This window comes from Pteropus alecto, unplaced genomic scaffold (assembly GCF_000325575.1).
Source record: "Pteropus alecto unplaced genomic scaffold, ASM32557v1 scaffold25, whole genome shotgun sequence".
NCBI lineage: Eukaryota > Metazoa > Chordata > Mammalia > Chiroptera > Pteropodidae > Pteropus > Pteropus alecto.
The window spans coordinates 27,679,794-27,696,150 of NW_006441955.1; positions in this window are offsets into that span (position 1 = coordinate 27,679,794).

Below are 16,357 nucleotides of genomic sequence, written 5' to 3' on the forward strand. Positions count from 1 at the left end.
TATTAGATTATTTCTAGTTTATGATATTAGGACAAAAGCTGTGATAAACCAATTTTTCACATGCTTTGCCTCCTCACATTTAAGTCTGTTTCTTTGAGTTCAAAGACTGTTTTCATACTCTTGACACATATTGCTAAATTACTTTCTACAATCCTTGGCCAGTTTATGTTCTCAACCATAATTTTATTTTATATAATTAAAAAGTTGTAAGTTAAATGTGGTTTCTTTTTAGTTTACTTGATTTTTCTTTTATTAATGAAACTCTGAGAAGTTTTGAACAGTTTTTCTTTGTTTTTATTCTAGTTGTGCTTCCTCATTTCTGAGCTACTCCTTTTTCATTTATTTATTGGGTTCTCAGTATTTTTCAAATTTTTTTTTTATTTAAGATCTCTAGGTAATAAGGATATTAACTTTTTGAGAGGCAAAATTTTTAAAGGACAAAACTATATACTTTTAAATGGTTTTAAGACATTTTAAATAAAATAATGTTAAGACATTTTAAATCTGTAGACACTTGTCTTGTCATGATTTGAGCAGACATGGGTGAACACAATGGACTATTTCATGGCCTCAATGTGTCCTTAGAGAAAGTATCCCCTAGGATCATTGCTAAATCTGTTATTTCTTGACATTAGAATGCAGATATATGAGAATATCTGGACAAACTCGGAGAAAACTATATTGGATTTTAATGCCCCAATTTTGGAATTGTTATTAAAATGCATTTTAAAATAATGCATATCCCAAATAACTATCCTCTATTTTTTCATACTCTAAGTATAGGGTGAACAGGAGGAGTTTTCAGAGAAAAGTCTGCGATAGGTAGTTCGTGATTCCAGGAGCCGTTTCAGTATGAGCTATGCTATTATGCCTGGCACCAGTCCTGGACTTCCTTTGATATTTAGGTGATTGTTTACCTACAAATATGCAATTATTGTTTATAAATGAAAAATGTGCCATTAGCTGCCACTTCCGCTACATTGGCCCAATGACTGTTAGAAAGAAAAGTAATAGAGAATAGAACTTGAAAGAAGAAAAGGTGACAGAAAATGTGTTCTAAAGAGCCATTTATGGTTGGCGTCATGAGAAATTACCCTGACAGTCTGAAAAGTCTAGTGTCATTGTGGAAAGGTGGGGCTCTTTTGAGGACAAGCTGTTCCATATGCTGTAAAATGTGAAAATCTGATTACAATGCTGTGTGCATTAATACATTCAATAATGATTTCCATCACCCTGAGAAAAACCTGGCAGAATAAATTCAAATGTATATTTTAGGAATAGTAAACTTATAAACACTCTTAACCTTTCCCTTCATCTTCTAATATCAAACTTATCTGTTTTTGTTCTGGGGAATCTAGTTCTTTAAGGACCTGCTGGATGATTACAGTTAATGAAACAATTGTAGAATGATATTAATACCTTGTAATATTTAATGTGATGCACCCCAGTGTCACCCAATAACAGTAGTTTTAATAAGTATTTGATGCCTTGATTCAAGAATATGACTCAAGGTGGAAATTTAAGAAACTGAAATGCTGGTGATGAGTGTAGTGATGATGGCAGTGTGGTCACAATTTTGACAGAGGTTTTATTCCAGTCTTTCAAAGTTTTTATGAAGGAGGCTGCCTACTTCATCTATTAAGCAATAATTTGCTTAATATATACATATTTATATATTTAGACTTTATCAGAATTATCTCTCTCTGTGTATATATATGTAATGTGTGTGTGTGTGTGTGTGTGTGTATAAATAATATATATTACATAGAACTTAGGTTAAACACATCTGTAAGGAAATTTAATTTTAATTCACTTTTACTCCAGTTCGTACAATTTTTTAAAGATACTGTTGTTAATTCACATTATGATAGAAAACATTATTTACTTTCAAGTCAGTTCTAAGGCTGGTTCTGTTTATTTGTGGAAAAGTAGATTTTTATTGATGTGGGAAAAAATGGTTATTCTGCCAATACCTAGCAGTATAATCTAAGCATGTATCTTAACTTTTCAGAGTTTCAGGTTACTTACGTGAAAAAAAGAGATCAATAGTTCCTATCATAGAAAATTGTTTTGAGAATTAATCAAGATAACATGTTATTATACTATGTACATTTTAATAGGCTGCTAATGACATAAATGACGGTAGAATTGCCATGTGAGAAATGCAGTTTAAAAAAGAAAAATAATTTGGAAATTCTGACACATTGAATTCTTGTCACTATTTTTTTGCTAAAAATAGTTTTATCAAATATGCTAAAAAAAAAAATCAAAACCCTAAGGCTAGATTTGTTAAATATACTTGAATGATGATCACTAAAAGGAACATTTACTTAATTCAATGGATTGAAGGCATAGTTTTTTAGGAGGTTTCATTTCTTTTATTGTGTTCATTGGAATACTGTAAGTTTCTTCTAGTATCTGCCTGCCAGAGGAACAGACTTGTTAACAGATTCCAGGGGCAGCTGTGAAGACAAAAACTGTCAGTAACTTCCCATTAAGTTCTAAGCTTCGGTCTAGCATGGAGAATGTGTTAGTCTCTGTGATGGATGATCCCTCCCAAATGTTGCATTTGACATGTATTTCTATTGTGACTGGTTAATCTTATTGAATTCAAATGGAGGCTTTCTCAGAATTCACATATCATTTCAATTTTGAAAGCCAATCCAACTATAACTGGGATATTTAAGACTCAATTTTTAAAATCATGTTATTTTATACTATTATGGAAGGAGGTGTTTGTATAAAGCAGTATTTACTCATTTTTAGAAAAGTAAAAAAAAATATTAGCATGATTTTAGATGAGAGCTCTCTACCAGATGAATGAATCCCTTCTGAGGGCAGAATTATTTCATCATCAGCACAAAATAATGCTCGGATAAGAAAAATCGAATATTCCATGTTACTTGATCATTGTAGGTGTGGGTTTTTCTTAATTGTTTTAGTTAACTGTTTGGCTTTGAAACAATCTCTGCAAAAAGTTTGACCTTTCAGAGAGATGAAATTACATTAGTGGGATATTCTTCAGAGGACTGTGGACTTTTTCTGTCATGGCTTTGGTTTAATGAGTGTGAAACCTTTTAGATACTAGATGAGTTGCTGCGGTCTAATATTCTTCATGAAGATCTTTATCATTTGAGTGGCATAAGTTCATCACTTCTGTCATTTGGAACTTAATTGGTAGAAGGGCTGGTACAGCTTATACTGAATGTCCTTCATAGATAGATTCTTAATAACCTTCTGGAACAGGGGTCCCCACACCTCGGGCTGTGGACCGGTACTGGTTCACGGCCTTTTAGGAACCGGGCCGCACAGGAAGAGGTGAGCAGTGTGCAAGCCAGCGAAGCTTCATCTGTATTTGCAAACACTCCCCAACCTCAGCTCCACCTCAGATCATTAGGCATTAGATTCTCATAGGAGAACTGGTCTCTGATGCTAAAAAGTTTGGGGACCACTGATCTAGAGGTCAGTGGATGCCATTATAGTCTATTTTCCTATAGCGTACAGTGGAACTTAGGATGTAATAGATAGTATTTGCCTATAGTGGGTAGATGAAAAAATTGGACTTGCTAGAGATGACCCCACAACTCTTGAGATTTAATAATGGGTAGAAAAACATAATAGTTAAAAACTGGGGCTTTGGATTCAACAGACTATGGTGCAAATCTTGCCTCCATCACTCAATCACTAAATGACATTAGGCAAATGGCTTACTGTTCTTACTGTTACACATCTGTTTTCATGTGTACAAAATAGCAATGATAATCCTTACCTCTGAGTGTTTTTAGAATTAAATAAAGTCACATGGATGAATTACCTGATAGAATCCTAGACTATAATGGCATGCAATAAACTGAAGTTTCTTTATGTATATATTTCCCTCAGTAAACTTTTTTCTTCTTTTAATAATACTCTTCCCTTTCCCCACTATTATGGACTGCTAGAAAGAATGCTATTTGAGGTATAATAGAGAATATTTCTCAGATTTTTCTCCCACAGAGAACAAAGAGTTTTACAAAAGGACCTCTATTCTTGGGCCATCATTATCCTCAGTGTCTGACTGACGTGGAGCAAATGCATGGCCGTATTTGAATGCCCCGCTATTTCCTGCAGCAGCAGTCAAGGTCAGAATGATACTATTGGCCATCAAAAAGTATAATCTGTTGGATCTTGAAAGGCTTTAACTGGAAATTCTTCCCCCTCTCATACGCACGATCCTAAAGGCCAGTCTGAAAGCTTTTTAGTTTCTCTTCGAACTTTATTTTTGGTCCTACATACTGTTAGTGGCCTTGCCTTCAACTGCTTGAGGTTCGTTGTTTACTTTCTTCTTTGGAGTGTACTTCTAGAAGGTTTTTCTTAGTGGTCTTTTGTTCAATTTCTCAGAGTCCTTCAGGCTCTAAGGCAATGATGAATTAAAAATTTATGTGTTATTATTTGTTCCTTGCTGTAATTCCATCTTAGTATATGAGATGGCTTCACTCAGGAGTGCCAAAGCTTTCAAATATCTAACTTTAAACCCATCACAATTTTAAATGTCTCTCAGAATTTACAAAGACTGTTAAATAAACCATAATGATTTTTCCAGTGTTACAGAGTCTGAAACACAAAGCTTTTAACCCACGAAAAGTTATACAAGGGAATCATAGGCAGAATGGTAAATGTTGGATTTTCCTGGCACAATAATGTCATTTGACAAATGATGGCTGCTTGTAATTTACTTGCGTACTTTCCTCATTTCTTTTTGTTTTCAGTAAAATTTAACTTCTTTATTTTTTAAAGAAAGAATGAATATTCCTTTTTTAAAAAATATTTATCTCCAGCTATGTATGACATTAAAGAATGACCAGTTTTTAAAAATTGGTAAAAAACAATGATTATTGCTCCTCCAGGAAATATATTTGTAGGAGCCAAACCACCTGTGTTGAAGAGACAACTAAACTCAGTATGGTATGATTTAAACACTAGATCCAGGCATACCTCGCAGATACTGCAGGTTTGGTTCCAGACCACCTCAATAAAGTGAATCGTTACCTTTTTGCTGGTGGAGGGTCTTGTCTTCAATTTAAAAAAATTCATCATCTGTGAAGCACAATACAAGGTATGCTTGTATAGTCAGAAATACAATAGCTCAACTCTAAATTATTCAGTAAAAATTTATTTAGAAGTTAAATTAATGCCCCTAATAATGCTACATCTTGACTCACTTTCTTAGATGGTTTATACTTATTATTGATCAATTACATCTTTGACTCAATTTTTAAAACCTGTGCTCAAAATTCTGTTGATGAATGTATCTTGTGATGTTATGGATTGACGATTAGGACAAGGAAACCCAGAGTGTCTAGTTACCACGATGGTCTTGGCAAGACAGGAACTGTGTACATGGTCATACCCGAGAGCACACCTTCTGCATATCAGTTGCACTGATGAATATTTTGAGTTCATTCTCAGCACTGACAGACTGAAACTTTAATCATGGTATCAGAAGGAGTTTCAGAGGTACATTTGTAAAATCCTTAGGAACTGTTACATGAAGTACATCTCTGGGTTCAATCCAATGCATTTTACTAATCTACATCCATAACATTAAATATTTTACAAAAAATCAGTGGAGATTAGATTATAAATAAATCAACTTTATGTCTCAACATTTTACATTACAAAAAGTTTCTCCAACCTGGAATACTGCAGCATGTTTGCATTATAGGGCTTTCCGGTCTAATAAAAGATGGTTCAGTTATTATGAATAATTAATTTTATATACTACAAAATAGCTTAAAATTTTTTAATGTTAAGAAAAGCTTAGAAAAAAGTTGTAAGAGAATTTGCTGTAATTGTGGCAGAGGTTGAGAGACTGGAATTAAAACAAAACTGCCCTAATTGCAACTTAACTATTTGTGATGCATGCAAGGTGTGAAAAGTTGGCACAAGGGGAGCCTTTTTAATACGGTCAGGGCAGCCATTCCAGAGGAATTGCATTCTAGGTATTAGGGCTTGAACCTTTGGAATGTTTGAACTGGGCAGAACAACCTTTTAACCGGGCAAACCAAAATTGTCTTACGAACAACTACCTGTAATGCTAACAGGAAAGCAGAGCTTCTGACCACAAGGACTGATAAAGACATTTTATAGAACCAGTAACCAGCCACGTATTACTAAAGAGAAATTTAGCTTGTTAACACCAACAGAAATTCCTTTCTTCTATTCACATAACAATTTCCCTTCCCTTTCTCGTAAAACTTCTTTCTTCACCTTATAAGTAGAACAAAATTTGGGTTTCTGCCTGAATTTTTGCCCCTGACTTGTATTTCTTTTTGATCTCAAATAAACACTTGTTGCCTTTCACTTTGCCTTTTATTTTTAGATTAACAAAGGCAACTGTGATTAATTCTTTGCTCACTTCTGGAACTGGCTACTTTCCTCCTTACTTCATTTCCCGATCTATACCAAAATGTGCTAATTAAGTTTCTTTCTGTATTATAGAATCACTGGCCTATAATCCATTTCACAAAGGAGTTTCTAAAGATCTATAAATTACAAACATAGGTACTGGAATATTAATTTTTCATTCACTGAATTTGTTACCTTAAATGTCCCCCCATCCTAGTTTTCTTTAACTCCATGTCTTTCTTTTTTTAAAAAAAATAAATAATTTCACATGTACCACATTATAAGTCAATATCTGTATACTGTATTGAGTACTTGCTACCTAAAGTCTAGTTTCCTTCCCTTACCATATATTTGACCCCTTTTACCCAATTGCCCTTCCTCTTGTTTTATATTCTACATTTGTGTGAAATTACATAGTTTTTGTTCTTTTCCGTCTGACTAATTTCACTTAGCATAATACCCTCAAGATCTATCCATGTTGCCACAAATGACAATATTTCATTTTTTATGACTGAGTAGTATTCATTATCTATCATCTCTCTGTTTATCTATCATCTATCTATCTACCTATCTATCTATCATCTATCTATCTATCTATCTATCTATCTATCTATCTATCAATCGATCGATCTATCTATCATCTATCTATCTACATCATATCTTCGTTATCTATTCATCTGTCAATGAACAGAGATTGTTTTTATGTCTTGGCTATTGTAAATACTGCTGCAATGAACATAGGAGTACATATGTCTTTATGAACTAGTCTTTTAGATTTTTCAGGTAAATACCCAAAAAAGGAATTGCTGGATCATATGATATTTCTAGTTTTAATTTTTAATAGAACACATATACTGTTTTCCATAGTGGCAATATACCAATCAATATACATTCCCACTAAGTATATGAGAGTTCTCCTTTCTCCACATCCTTCCCAACACTTGTTATTTCTTGTCTCTTTGATAATAACCATTCTAACAGGTGTGAAGTAATAGCTCATTGTGGTTTTGATTTGCATTTTCTTAATAACTAGTGATGTTGAACATCTTTTCATACGTCTGTTGGCCATCTGCATATCTTCCTTGGAAAAATGTCTATTGAAGCCCTCTGCTCATTTTTTTTAAATTAAATTGCTTTGGTTGTTGTTTGAGTTGTATGAGTTCTTTATATGTTTTGGATATTAACCTTTTATTAGAAGTTTTATGTAGGTCTTTCTTGATAAGGAAATGTGAGTAGTAATTTTACTTAAATCTTATACAATTAAATACAGCTGTAGGCAGAGCAAGTGGCCCAGAAATCAAGATTCTTAACGAAAAAAATGTGGAACTATGATTAGTTTGTTTTGGTTGTTTTAGAGAGCAAAGGTTGGGAACAGTGACACTTGAAAACTGATCACTAAATAATAGTCCTGTGAAATCTCATGAAAACAGGGAAAATAACTGTGTGCTTCAAATAGTTGTTTGCAAAAGATTATTACCTGACCTACCATTTTTCTTCAATGGTTATATATTGTGTTCCACTTTATAAATAAAATAAAACACTTGAAGAAACACATAGCATAAAAAGCATTGCTCTCAGCTTTTATACCTCTTTGTGGTTATTTGAAATGTTGTCCTTTACTTTCACATCAGACTTAGAGATCTGTGTCAGGTAAGTAGATTAATTGAGTATAAAAGCTTTCTACACCTCTTGGAAACAATGAAACTGTAGACAATAGAACCTGCAGCGATAACAGTGAAATGGTGTACTAAAGTGAATTAGTGGGTTGCACCAGATTTCACTAGCTCTTTAATATATGTTTATCTATCCAGCTATCTATTTATCTATCCAATGTGTATGTTTACACACAATGCATAAATGTTATGCAAAAAGTGTATAGAAGCAGATGCTTCACAAAGATTAAATGTTATTTTTTATATGTCTCTAAAGTCTGTGTCTCATATTAATACAATGGATTGTCAGATTTTTCCATTGTTCCACTTCAAAGCATGCAATTATATTGCCTTAATTGGAAGCACTGATGTGTTTTCACCAAGGATGTTTATTTGTATTCTGACTACTGAGATATAAATATGGGACCATTTGCTATTTTTAGTTTTCTACTAACATGGATTTCTAAAAACTTTTTATCTTTATAAACAGACACATTTAGTTTATTACAGTTTCAAAAGTCTGAATTTGTGGTGGAATCATATAAAAAAATCTTACTAGCTGTTGTACTGAAATGAATCTTTATTCAATGGTCAAGATAATACTTAGCAGAAAGTATAACAGACAAATCCAGGGACTTGCTGACTTATGTATTACTATAAAACCAACTGGCATGGATTTTATCCAACGAGCTTTGTGTCCATTTGACCAGAAGATTCTTAAACATTTTTTAATCTCTGATCTGTTTGGTCAGCATAGATTTAAAATAACTTTGAAAGTCATATGTTGCTAGTGAAAATATAGTTTCCTCCAAAATTTTTTTCAGTATATAATCTCTCCAGGGATTTTAGTGGAACAACATTTTCATCTTGACAGATAATATCAGTATCAAATTATACTAATTCTCACTGAATAGGAATTATAGACTTTTCTTTAACCCTGTGTATGATAACAGGGCTGTGTTGATTAATACTACATGGATTCTGCCTTTTTCCATATCTGTGGCCTCAGTAAATAAATTAATCAATTAACTTAAAATTGTCTTTGCCACAGATTATAGTAAGTATAAATTCTGAAATACCATTTTTAGTAATGACTCTGTTCTAGGTACAGTTTCAAGCACTTTACATGTATAAACTCATTTAATCTTCATAACACACATGCTGTTCATTCATCTAGTTTTCTTGTTTTATGGTTGAGGTAACCAAGGCAAAGGGAGATGAAGATACTGTGCTCTTTCATTACCCTGAGGCTGCTATTCTTTAATTAACAAAAATATCACCACAAATAATATATTGACCATCACAGTACCAACATTTCATTTACTTCTTCACAAAGTCTTTCTTCAAAGCTAAGAAAAGAATCAATAGCTCCCAGTGCTTTATATAAGTGGAAATGCAGCCAAAATAGCTTTTCTTTTAAAATGAGGCAACAGAGACAATAATTCATTCATTTATTCATTCAACAAATATTATATTTATTGTACATTTGCTACGCACTGGACACCTACCTGGTAATGAAGAATACAAAGGATACAAAGATCTTCTAGGAGACTGTATTATATGATACAACCAAATAAATAAGCTCATATCAGATTGTGTTGTATCTTCAGAAAAAGAGAGTAGATACTGAAATAAAAAGATAAGGATAATCAGAAAAAGCTTCTCTGAGGAGGTAACATTTCAAATGAGACCTAAGGAGAAAGAGTAATCCTATGAAGAACTAGGAGAAAGGTATCAGTAAGAATCTGGTGGAAGCAGAAGGCCAGAAGCCCAGAATGATTCAACTTAGAGAAGACCAGTGTGGCTTGAACATGGCAGTGAAGTGAGCATGGGTTATATACATCTGAGATGAGGCTCAACTGAGATGAGGCTCAAGAGGGTGAAGCAGCCAGATCTCACCACAATATCAGAGGTAGCTTGACTTGCCATGCTGTCAACTGCTCTGCTGGGGTCCACCAACACACCACAACCTCGATGGTATTGACTTTGTTCTTGGTGGAGTGCATTCTATAACAGTGACAGGAACTAATATTTACCAGATATGGCTTCTAGTACTAAATATTTTATATACTTTTTTCTTACTTGATGTTTACAATCCTATAAGTAAAATGCACCTATATTTCTCTCGGTAAACAAACAAACAAAAAGAGTTCAGAATAGTTAAGTAAACTACCCAAGGTCACACGGCCATGAGTGGGTAAAGGAGCCTAGACTTGACACCAAAGCTTGAAGTGTTTCTACTGTGTCATACTGCTTCCTTGTGACAGCGACAAGGCAGGATACAGAGGATAAAATCGAGTGATCGCGCAATAAAGTGTCCAATACAGAGGAGCCAGGAAGTTCTTGGAGGATGTGGTAGCTGCCTAACAGATTGGTTGGACCCTGGAAATGTGTGGCCTGTGTTATGCATTTGTGGAAAGCAGATGCTGAGACATGGAAAACAGGAGTCAGAGCTTCTTTGTAGCAGAGTGGAGGCTTGGAGAGGACAATATTTCTTTTTCCATGGGGCATATGTCTTTGGATAGTGTTTATTAGCAATCATAGGAAGGAGTGGCAGGTAGAAATGGGTTATTAACAGTACAACTTTCATCAAACTAGTCTAGGTCTTATCCTTAATTTATTATCTTCACTTTTGACCATACAAAGCTATGATGGACATGAGCATAGCCCGAGGCTCAGAGAATGTTTAAAGAATATGACATTGGTCTGTGTGCAATGACATTCCTAATAAGCCTAAAGACCAAAGTTGGGGTTTCTACTTGGTGTGGGACTAAAACGATGAAAGCTTTGTAGTTCCCCCATGGTATTAACATAATTCTCCCCTTTTGCATTCAAGTTACATATGCATTATTCTTTTTCTTTTTCTTTTTTTTTAAATAGGCTGCTGCTTTCTCTCTTCAGAAATCTGAGCACTGATATCATATTGTGCTAGCTGTTTCATGGGTAAAGATGGATTACAAGACTATGAATTCAAATAGTGGCCGATTGCTGTTTTTTGAATCACCAGGATCCTGAATATTAATTTCACATGTGCACATCTTAAACTGTAATTAAGTTGAACAGCAATCTGAAGGAAGGTTCTATCTTACAGTGTTCAGCCCTTATTCTCAGACTCCTTGGGGACACTATAGTTTTCTTTTCCTACTCAACATCCTTCATTTGATACACGTCTTTTGGGTTATATTTTTCCATGAAGTTATTTTAATTCAGAAGCTTTTTTTTAAATGAAAATCAGTTTTCCACTTTCAAGGCTGTCTAACAGGATGAAAAAGTTGTGTAGAGGAGTGAAAATAAGATGTGCAGTGAGCCTTTTCTTTTTTTAAACAAAATTTCTGACAGATGAAATACTGTGTGAATTTATTTAATTGATTCTTGTTAGTAGATTGATTCTAATGGAAGAAAAAAAGAAAAGCAGAGAGAGGAAAATTGTGTGTAATAGTGGTATAGTTCTATTTTTTTAAAACAAGTTTTTTTTTTTTTTGCAGAGTTATGAATTGAAAACATTCTTCAAGAAACTAAAGTTTGCTGGAAAGTCTGTAATAGAACTTCTTTCTCCCCTTAGATCTTATGAAGTTCCATCAAGGGGAGGTTTAGGATATGGGTTGAGCATTTCATCAGAACATTCCAGTTGCCCAGCTTTGAAATAAACTAGAGTGGTAGTTTCCAAACAAGCACCACACCTAGTAACACAGTGATCTGGGAGATTTCTACAAAGTCCTTAGATTTGCATGCAAAAATTCAGATTCAATAGAAATGGTAGATGGGGTATTGTAGGGCACAAAGATCCATGCAATTTTTAAAAGCTTCCCTGCAAATTCTGATGCAGATCAGCTTGGTAGATTACTAAGCAGAGAACTGAACTGTCATTCTGTCATTAGCAAATTTTCTCTTTTCCTCACTCAGCAACCCCCTACCGGGAAAGAGATAGGCCATTGCCCACCTTGCAGGTGAGAGCTCATCCAGGCACTGAACAGTGGTTAACTCCCTTTTCCTATTAGTATTTCTTTGTTGATTTCTCTTCCTCTTCTTTCATTTTCCTCCCTTTTTCCCCTCCTTGACTCCATCCTAGCTACATTTGAAGACAGTAAGAGAAATTTTGTTCTATGCGAGATTATAAAATACAGTGAAATTTGGGCAGAAAATGTAATATTGAACCACCATGAGATTAAATTTTAAAAATCAGAATGTATTCTTGTGAGATGATTCTTTTACTCCCTTAATGAATTTACCCTACAGAAGCCTAGACTGCTCATATTCTTCTTCTTGAGCCTGGGTGGGTTAGCTTGGGCCTGTCCCTTTTCTCCAGTTGACAGACTGTGTACCACTAGTCTGCTCCTGTCACTGCCTCTCTTTACTTGAAGTCCAACATTTCTGGACCTTCTAACTCCTAAATGTGAATGTCTACTGCTTTCATGGATCCATGGCACTGAGCTTGATGATTTTAACACTTGTCTCACATCTTTCTTCATTATACCATCTACTCTGAATCTCAGCAATTTTACCATCACTGGTTCACTTGACAATATCCTCATGATTTGGTTTCTTCAGAGACTCCACTCTCTTCTGTTTAGTCTCTACCATTCTGGACTTCATCATTACACTGATATAGAACTTTCCATCATCTCTAGACATAGCCTGTTCACAGACTGTTTCCCCTTATTTTGAAAAATCTGCTGATACCTTTTTATTTTCTTTTTTATTAGGGCTCATGGGCATTATAGATGTTTTAATAACCCTAGGTTAGCTGTCTCCATCAGATATACTTGAACATATATTCAATTGGATAACTCAGTCGAATTTATTTAGTTCAACATACACCTCTGGAAATCTGTTTGTAAAGTTTATTATGCTAGGTGCCATGAATCAAAAATAAATATCACACTGTTATTATACTTGAGTATTTAAGTTCTAGTTAAAGAAACATAGGTGGTTTTAATACAATATAAACTATACTATGGCAGAATTATGCACAGCGTGCTGTGGATGCACATAAAAAACACTTAGTTCAGCTTATGGATATAAGGGCTAGAGAAGATTCCTGGAGGAGAATGATATTTGAAATGAGTCCATAAGGATATGAAAGAATTAGATGAAAGAAGTGGGGAGTGTATTCTGGGCAGAGTAACCAAATCAATATTAGCATGGACATGTGAAGGGTGAGTTATGGATGGAGACATATGATAGGGCTGTGGTAGATGAGAGGAAGAGAGAAGACAGGGCACCATGAAGAAGGCTATGAGTATTATGCCAAAGTGCTTGGATTTTTTCCTACAGTTGATGGAATCCTGTTGAGAAGTCTATTCAAGGAGCAGTTTTGTCAGTTTCGTGTTTTAGGTCAATCAGTATGGCTATTTATAGTGAATGGATTTCAGAATAGTTGTGCCGAAAGGACAAAGACTATTTAGAACACAATAGCAATATTCCAAGGTTAATTAAAGCAGGAGTTATTAGAATAGAAAAAGAGAGGAGTTGAGAAATATTAAAAGATAAAGTTGTAAAGTTTAGACCATTCATTAATTTCTAAAATTAATATTCCCTGAATGCCTACTGTGTGCCAGGTACCAGTCAGGTGCTTGAATATATCGGCAAACAGTACAGAAAAACATCCCCACCATCATGAAGCTAATATCTTAATGGAAAAGATGGGAAATAACAAAAAAAATAAATGAGTAGAGTACTACATGGTGATAAGTACTATGGAATGGAGTAGAGGAATAGAAACTATGGAGATAGGAGAACTAGATTTAGCCAAGAAAACAAAAACAAAAACAAAAATGAACAGGCCACCTGGGTACACTTGAATTTCAATGTAATAAAAATTATATAAACAATGTATATATAATTTTTTACTATTAGTAAATTCCATGCATTTACTTACACTAAAAATTTTCTTATTGTTTATTTGAAATTTAGATATAACCAGGTGTCCTGTATTTTATACAGCAATCCTATAGTGGTTGGAGGTGTATTTATAGATAATAGTGAGGGAAGTCTCCCTAATATATAATCTTTCAGTTTTGCCTAGAAGGAAGTGCAGAGTAAGCCATATTGCTGTGTCTGGAAACAACATGCTGATAAGGGAATGAAGGCAAAGGCCTGACCAGGAGCATAAAGTACTCCAAAGGTTATAAGGAGGACATAGTCAGAGAAAATTCCAGGGTTACTGGGCACTGAAGCAAATATAATTATGGGGACTCTCTTTTAGAGAGAAAAGATCAAGTTATAGATATTTGGTATTAATAAGTATTTATTTAGATAAAGTAATTTACAGAAAATTACAGAATTACAAAACATACAAAATATTGAGAACATCTCAAAGTCCAGAGATTTAAAACATTTATTAATTGGCTGCCTGACACACACCTTTGTTAATACATTTTCCATACATCTTTGGCTGTATATATTATAATCATCTCTTCTTATGTAAAAAAATATTATAATGTAACTTTCTGTAGAGATAGGAAAGATAATTTAGCCTTTCCTTTACATAGTTGATCAAAATTTGTGCATTATTATCAATAATTGATAAAATGTTCTTTCAGATAAACAGTTTATTAATGTTAATGTCAAGTGAAGTTCTAGATTTTTGTCAGATTTGGGAAAAATCTCTGTCTTGCTTTCTTCACATATTAGTGGTAAGATTTCAGTACATTTCAAAGTTTCTGAGGTAGAAACCGATCTTTAATGCTTTTTGAATCAACAATTCTCAATTCGTCCATGATGTCCTCATCGTAGCAGCATATTATAAATCTCACATTTGTTGATGTCACTATTGCACTGCATTAGGGGGTATGTTTCTAAAAGAATAGCACTATTTTAAATAGGTTTTGATGAGAACCAAATCCTACATGTATGTTTTTACATATTAGCTTCAGGCTTCATTCATTTCAAACTTTCTTTTTTTCCCATGTTCCCAGTGCTTGGCACTCTTACTGCCTGTCCATATTGCAATAAGTTTTCTCTCTACACTTCAGGTCATAATACCTGTTGAGCTGGCACAGTGAAGAATAGCAATAACAAGTTAAAAGGGTGACTAGCAACAGCTTGACAGTACATGGAGGTGACTGCAAACTACATAAAGAAAGCCCTCTCAACTCCAACTCAATATATCTTTATCTTAGCTTCACCTACAAGTATGATTATGGCTAATCAATCATGAGAAGTATTGCTACAGACTACATATGTAAAGTCAAAGCACAAATGGTTGGTGAACTTAACTAGTTGCAATTAAAATACCTTACTTTCGTAATTTTTACAAAAAGGATGATCATGCAAACACATTGCTGGGTCCCCTCCCAGGTGCTTTGAAGATGTCTATCCCAGTGAGAGGCCCTTCATTAACTTCACAGTAAATTCACCTCTGCAACAGTTAGCATCTACATAATTCTAATAAATAAATATTGAATATTGTTCTTACCAAAATGATATTTTGAATTTTATTAATTTTACCCTGTACATTTTAACATATCTAAAAATTAAGATCATTATATAATAAATGATATCTTACAAATGCTGGCAAGGCAGCAATTCAGAATAAGGTTGTCACTACCCATGCAAGCATGCACATCAACAAGTGCCAGCATCACGGTATATTAGAGGTGTTTTATGATTGATTTCATAGTGGCTGCATGAGTATTATATATTTGAAAAACCAATACTGTGGTAATAAAGTAAAGTTGTAAATTAGATATATTTAGTAATAGTCTCAAAAGGGAATACAAATTCTGGCTAGTTGTACATAAGACAAAACTGGATTAAGATACCAACATCAGAGTCTTTTAGTATTTTAAGAATTTCTTTTATGAAAATGACATCATCAACAATGTTGATGATATAAACAATTATAAAGTGGAAAAAAATGATAGTAAGGCTCAGAGTCAAATAACGAATTTGTAACAGTCAGATTCTGATTTTGAAAAAAATTAGGTATACTTTGAATAATTTACTTCATTCATATATTCAAGGTGAGTAAGAATGACACATAATAAAACCTAGGTCTGGTAATTCTAAAAGAGTTATTTTAATAAAAGTCTAAGTGATAAGAAAGTTTTGTGTCATATTTTTTCTTTTTTAGTGGTACATAAAATCATAATGCATCTTAAAATTAATGACTCTTAGATTGATAAAATATAGTAACTATATTCAGAGGTTAGACAGCATGGCTTCCCATGTATGTGGATATGGATTGGGGAGTGGTGAAAATGATGTAAATTCTCATCTTCTTCAGAAGGAAGTCAATAATTATTGGCTAAATCTGAAAAACCAAGAAACAACAATGCAGTATATTATTTGGAGATAAATAAGTTTATTAGTTTGTT